The 7220-nt window shown below is 35.8% G+C and overlaps 1 protein-coding gene across 1 annotated transcript in view; it reads left to right on the top strand.

Moving 5' to 3' along the window:
* The first annotated feature begins 3016 nt into the window (after positions 1 to 3016).
* Positions 3017 to 7220, top strand: part of scn1laa (sodium channel, voltage-gated, type I-like, alpha) — a 45716-nt gene continuing 41512 nt past the window's right edge. The window contains exon 1 of the mRNA XM_017692289.2: positions 3017 to 3232. The gene's annotated coding sequence lies outside the window, so the exon portion shown is untranslated. The remainder of the gene's footprint in view (positions 3233 to 7220) is intronic.

The following is a 7220-nucleotide window of genomic DNA, read 5'->3' as shown; positions in this document are numbered from 1 at the left end:
GTGTACTCAAACTACACTTATAAACTGTACTCATGTGTACTCAGACTGTATTTATGAACTGTACTCATGTGTACTCAAACTACACTGATAAACTGTACTCATGTGTATTCAGACTGCATTTATGAACTCTACTCATGTGTACTCAAACTACACTTATAAAGTGTACTCATGTGAACTCAGATTGTATTTATAAATTGTACTCATGTGTACTCAGACTGCATTTATGAACTGTACTCATATGTCCTCAAACTACACTTATAAACTGTACTCATGTGTAATCAAACTACACTTATATAGTATATTCATGTGTACTCAGACTGCATTTATGAACTGTACTCATATGTCCTCAAACTACACTTATAATCTGTACTCATGTGTAATCAAACTACACTTATAAAGGGTACTCATGTGTACTCAAACTACACTTATAAACTGTACTCATGTGTACTCAGACTGTATTTATGAACTGTACTCATGTGTACTCAAACTACACTGATAAACTGTACTCATGTGCACTCAGACTGCATTTATGAACTGTACTCATATGTCATCAAATTACACTTATGAACTGTACTCATGTGTACTCAGATTGTATTTATAAACTGTACTCATGTGTATTCAGACTGCATTTATGAACTGTACACATATGTCCTCAAATTACATTTATGAACTGTACTCATGTGTACTGCATTTATGAACTGTACTCATGTGAATTCAGACTGCATTTATGAACTGTACTCATATGTCCTCAAACTACACTTATAAACTGTAATCATGTATACTCAGATTGTATTTATAAACTGTACTCATGTGTACTCAGACTGCATGTATGAACTGTACTCATGTGTACTGCATTTATGAACTGTACTCATGTGTACACAGATTGTATTTATAATCTGTACTCATGTGTACTCAGACTGCATTTATGAACTGTACTCATATGTCCTCAAACTACACTTATAAACTGTACTCATGTGTACTCAGATTGTATTTATATACTGTACTCATGTGTACTCAGACTGCATTTATGAACTGTACTCATGTGTCCTCAAACTACACTTATAAAGTGTACTCATGTGTACTGAAACTCTATTTATGAACTGTACTCATGTGTACTCAGACTGCATTTATGAACTGTACTCATGTGTACTCAAACTACACTTATAAACTGTACTCATGTGTACTCAAACTACACTTATAAACTGTGCTCGTGTGTACTCAGACTGCATTTATGAACTGTACTCATGTGTATTCAGACTGCATTTATGAACTGTACTCATATGTCCTCAAACTACACTTATAAACTGTACTCATGTGTACTCAAACTGTATTTATGAACTGTACTCATGTGTACTCAAATGTATTTATAAACTGTACTCATGTGTATTCAGACTGCATTTATGAACTGTACACATATGTCCTCAAATTACATTTATGAACTGTACTCATGTGTCCTCAAACTACACTTATAAAGTGTACTCATGTGTACTGAAACTCTATTTATGAACTGTACTCATGTGTACTCAGACTGCATTTATGAACTGTACTCATGTGTACTCAAACTACACTTATAAACTGTGCTCGTGTGTACTCAGACTGCATTTATGAACTGTACTCATGTGTATTCAGACTGCATTTATGAACTGTACTCATATGTCCTCAAACTACACTTATAAACTGTACTCATGTGTACTCAAACTGTATTTATGAACTGTACTCATGTGTACTCAAATGTATTTATAAACTGTACTCATGTGTATTCAGACTGCATTTATGAACTGTACACATATGTCCTCAAATTACATTTATGAACTGTACTCATGTGTACTCAAACTGTATTTATGAACTGTACTCATGTGTATTCAGACTGCATTTATGAACTGTACTCATATCTCCTCAAACTACACTTATAAACTGTACTCATGTGTACTCAGATTGTATTTATATACTGTGCTCATGTGTACTCAGACTGCATTTATGAACTGTACTCATGTGTCCTCAAACTACACTTATAAAGTGTACTCATGTGTACTCAAATTGTATTTATATACTGTACTCATGTTTACTCAGACTGCATTTATGAACTGTACTCATATGTCCTCAAATTACACTTATGAACTGTAATCATGTGTACTCAAACTGTATTTATAAACTGTACTCATGTGCACTCAGACTGCATTTATGAACTGTACTCATATGTCCTCAAATTACACTTATAAACTGTACTCATGTGTACTCAGACTCAGACTGTATTTATAAACTGTACTGATGTGCACTCAGACTGTATTTATGAACTGTACTCATGTGTATTCAAACTGTATTTATAAACTGTACTCATGTGTACTCAGACTGTATTTATGAACTGTACTCATGTGTACTCAGACTCAGACTGTATTTTTAAACTGTACTGATGTTTTACTCAGACTGTATTTATGAACTGTACTCATGTGTACTCAAACTGTATTTATAAACTGTACTGATGTGTACTCAGACTCAGACTGTATTTATAAACTGTACTGATGTGTACTCAGATTGTATTTATAAACTGAACTTGTGTACTCAGACTGTATTTATAAACTGTACTCATGTGTACTCAGACTGTATTTATAAACTGTACTCATGTACTCAGACTGTATTTATGAACTGTATTCATGTGTACTCAAACTGTCTTTATGAACTGTGCTCATGTGTACTCAGACTGTATTCATGAACTGTACTCATGTGTACTCAAACTGTATTTATGAACTGTGCTCATGTGTACTCAAACTGTAGTTATGAACTGTACTCATGTGTACTCAGACTGTATTCATGAACTGTACTCATGTGTACTCAGACTGTAGTTATGAACTGTACTCATGTGTACTCAGACTGTAGTTATGAACTCAAACTGGTCTGTGCTCGTCACCTCGCGACGGACGCCCCGTGCACGTGCGGCTGCTCTGACGTCATCACCGCTGCTCCTCCAGTGAACGACCGGAAGCTCGTGGCTTTGCTCCCAGGCGGGTCTCGGTGTGGTTGTCTGCTTTTCTCTCTGTCCGTGTGTGAGAGTGTGTGGGAGTGTGAGGGAGTGTGTGAGAGTGTGGCTCGAACACACACTGGAACTTATCTTTTAAACCAGCTCTGCCCGTGTTTTCCTCTCTTTTCTTCTTTGCTGTGGGTGTTGAGGATGAAGTGCGACTTTTAAGGCGTGTGCTGGCCCCAGACTACCTGCCGGGGAAGAAAGATGAGGATGGTGAGTGTCTAAAGTAGTAATGGGTGGGACAAGAAAGCCTGGACATTGGGGAAAAAACTTATGTAAAAATGCAAGATAGTTTAAATGCTCCATTTAGAGCTCATTGGCATAAACGTATACACACTAGATGACTGGGCAACACTGACTAGACCAAACACTCAAAATAACGACTAATAAACATGTCTTACATACATTTAATGAGAATCTCAAAGGGCTTTACAGTGTAGTGTTAAAATAAGAAAGAGAAATTATAGTCTAAAATAAAATTGTAAAGTACACAAATATAAGAAAGATACTCTCAAAGGTCTCCTGTTATAGGAATATGGTAAATGGTTTGAGTAGAATCAGGTTATAAAAGTTGATTAGAGCTTTTGTTTGGTAAAAATAATCTTTAGTATCCAACGAAGTAGCCTGCAATTTTTAATCTGTACTTCTTCTATTCCATTTTATATCCTGATGCTTTATATCTAAAACTGAGCAATGTTTATTTCATATTACAATGTTCTCTTTTGACTTGTTTTTATCATTTGAAGATGTTGTTTTGATGTAATGAGTTTTGCTTGTCAATCCCTGCGAGTTGAGTGGAATCTCTAATCTGTGTTCTCTTTGCTTCTCTGTCTCATTGGACATTTGCAGACAAGCCAAAAGAGCTGGTGTTGCATTTAACTAGACTGTAGTCACAAGTTAAATCCTAAACATTTGAACAGTTGTTCTGATTACATGTGTTGATAAAAATGATGTAGGCTAAAGGAATAGAGTAGCCATGCATTCAGTCAGCTATCAATATTCTTGTTTCTTTCAAGAAATTAATTTAGTAATAGACCTACCAGCAGCCTCTAAACCAGCTGATGCCCTACAGGTTATTCCCTTTTCCAGTAATTGATTATCTTATTATCCATGAACTGAGCAGAAGCTGATGTGATGGAAGCAGAGGTTGGGGCGGTTTCGTCATGTTGGGTGCAGCTCTGCAAGGGTCTGAGCCGAGCTAATATGTCTTATTAAACACCCAAGTTCTCTTGCGTGAATATAATTTCCAAGCCCTGAAACGATGACAAGTTGCTATATTGCAGGAGGTTTTGGGCTGAGCCAATGCGTTTTCACATACCCTGAAGATCATTACAAATTTATTTTTGATTATATTAATAATAGTTACCTAGCCTGATGCTTAAAGAAAGGATGAGTAGTGAGATTGTGATCTGGTGTTTATGTGTGCCCGTGTGTGTGGGTTATCTCTTTTTTGTGTTCTGTCTCAATTTTTGGGGCTTTTGAGTTTTTTCCTACTGCACTGTCAGATATCCAGAGGTTACAAATGTGCAAAGACAGATTGTGATGTACATTTTAGTACTTAAATTAGACTTCTGTTTTGTGGACAGTGATAGAGCCACTCTAAACAAGTGTGTGGATCTAAACCGTGTTGCTTTGGGTCTGGTCTTTGTTCTGGGCATTAACAGGTGCATGAGGTGGGCCTGGTCTATGTGTTCTGTGTTTGGACTGTGATTGTGCCCAGTCTTCACCCGTTTATTTCCCTGTTTGATTCTGAGATAAACATGGGTGGCCTTTTAGTTTTGCTCTGCTACTGGGTGTTTGTCTTTGAAATGAATGATTGAACATGACTTAGATTTTCTCAGATTGCATAAGAATGCAGTAGTGAGTGAATGAAGATCTTGAGTGAGTAAATGAATGAGTGAATTTGTAAGTCAGCAAAACAACTAGGCTAAATTCTTTTTCATTTAGGTGTTGATATTTAAAGTGAGATGCTGTTTAGCAATACTTTATTCTACTCTGTTCTGTTCCAATATCTCTGTCAAAAGACAAATAAATATATAGGTGGTTAGATCCATTATCAAATGCAGTGAGTGTTTCAGGGATTTGCTGCCAAGTGCTCTATTAGTGGTTTTCAGTTTCACTCCAGGAAACGTCTGTACTTGTGAGGCTTCTTGGTTCTAGAAGCAATGAGAAACTACTGTTTTGTGTGTGTGTGTGTGTGTGTGTGTGTGTGTGTGTGTGTATGTACAAACATTATTTCATGTGTGATTTATGGTGGTGACACTGTTTGTGCTTCAGGGCTTCAGGACCATGGACAGCTCAACCCATGTCTGCGCTCAGGCTTGCTGTTTATCTGTTCAGTTAATTGTTTTGTTTGCATTTGTGTGCTTTAAAAATGACAGAAAATTACTGGATACTAGTTGTATTTCTTTCACAGTAATTCATTGTAGCATATTAACAGTAAATAACAGTAAAATAACAATGCTATAACTATTATGCCTTGACTTTTATGACTTCACAAATCACCAGGACCACAAGATTACTGTGATGTAGCTGTACACTCACACTTAATTAATATAAGCTGTAATTAACTTACAATAATGTATTTTTACATAAATCTATGAAAGTAATACTATGTTATTACAGAAAATATCTTAAGGCAAATTGCTTTTACGATAAAATAATAAATGCAGTATTTTATTTGAAACATTACTGTTAAATATTGTGAATTCCTGGTAATAATTAACAGTGTGTGAGAGGGAGATCTCTATATCCAGGATTGTAAATCACATGCTGATTCAAGTTAGAGTATAAACAAGATTAAAGAGAGAAAAAGCAGGGGTGAAATGTAAACAGTTGCTGAGGAAGATGAATAACTCATCAATATTCCATGGTATGATTTAAAGTTGCGGATCACTATTTTAGAAGTGGACTGCTTATGTGTGTCTGTGTTGAAGAAAGGGATTCTTAGACTGATTGATCCTTTGAGATCTGCATCAGGTGTGTTGAGACAAGCAATAGTTGAAATTGTGCAGTGTTGTGGGTCCCCAGGAGCGGGATTAAGAATAATGTTACGTTGTATTTGGCACTGAAGGTAGCAGGTTAACATTATGGTCACTCATTTTAGATGATGATGTTTGTAACACTGCTAGCAGAATGTGGTGTGTCTTGTCTTGACAGAATGTGCTGTGCACCACACATGCATCAGCATATGATTATGCTAAAATGCCCCTAAATAGATTAATCTACTGAATTAGTTAAAACTGTGGTCCTGTAGTAAAATAAATATAAAAAAAAAACAATAAAGTATTCAAACCTTTCAGTCAGCAATCAGTTGAGATGATAATAAGCTAAACATATACAAAATCTTCATTTTGTGGTACTTTGTATGGGGATTTTTTAAATGTGAAGTTTGTATATATATATATATATATATATATATATATATATATATATATATATATATATATATATAAAATATGTGGAAACATTTCCATAAAAATAGATCAGTTTCTTATAAAATATCTCTCAATATTCTACTTTTTACGAGGCTGAAGTCAGTTTCTTGATCTCCAGCTTCTCGTTCAAATTTTCCCATTTCACCTTAAATGGTGCCTGAGGTGCCAGAATGTAACTGCTGCACCAGGCACCATTTAAGGTAGAACGGAACAATTCGAATGTGAAACTGGAGAAGTGTTTGACAGTTTCTCGTTGCAGATTAAATGTATCAGGAAACCAGCCGGAGTGATTATAAATGCAAATAAGTCTATTCATCTCCAAATTATCAATGTTCATCTTAAATCTTTCTCTTTGCCTTTTCATTAGCTACTAGCTATGTGAACTAGTAGTTGTAGGCTACATTGATTCCAGTGTTAAAGATCATTTATTGTTGAAACTGTGTTTGAATGATCAACAGAGCTTTATTTTACTGCAAATGAAGATTATTTTATTTTTACCTAGAACTCTAACTCTGATGTGAAGTCACACCAGGCCCGTAAAAGAGCTGCAGGTTTCCAACCTGAGCTGGTGTATGGAATCACTTTGGCTTCTATGGAGTTGGGGGGAAACCATTTTAAATGTTTCCACCCATTTTCTGCCCTGCTGAAGTTGCTGCCCACCAGAGGATCATTAAGCAAGCAATGTCAGGGCTTTTCCTTAACTCAGAAAGGAAGAAGCGAACTTCAAACTCAATCGCAACTTTTATTGTCAAGAATTGCCTCCA

The sequence above is a fragment of the Pygocentrus nattereri genome, chromosome 6, assembly GCF_015220715.1.
Source record: "Pygocentrus nattereri isolate fPygNat1 chromosome 6, fPygNat1.pri, whole genome shotgun sequence".
In the NCBI taxonomy this organism is placed as follows: domain Eukaryota; kingdom Metazoa; phylum Chordata; class Actinopteri; order Characiformes; family Serrasalmidae; genus Pygocentrus; species Pygocentrus nattereri.
The sequence above is the reverse complement of the archived record's forward strand: the minus strand, read 5'-3'. Positions and strand labels throughout refer to the sequence as shown.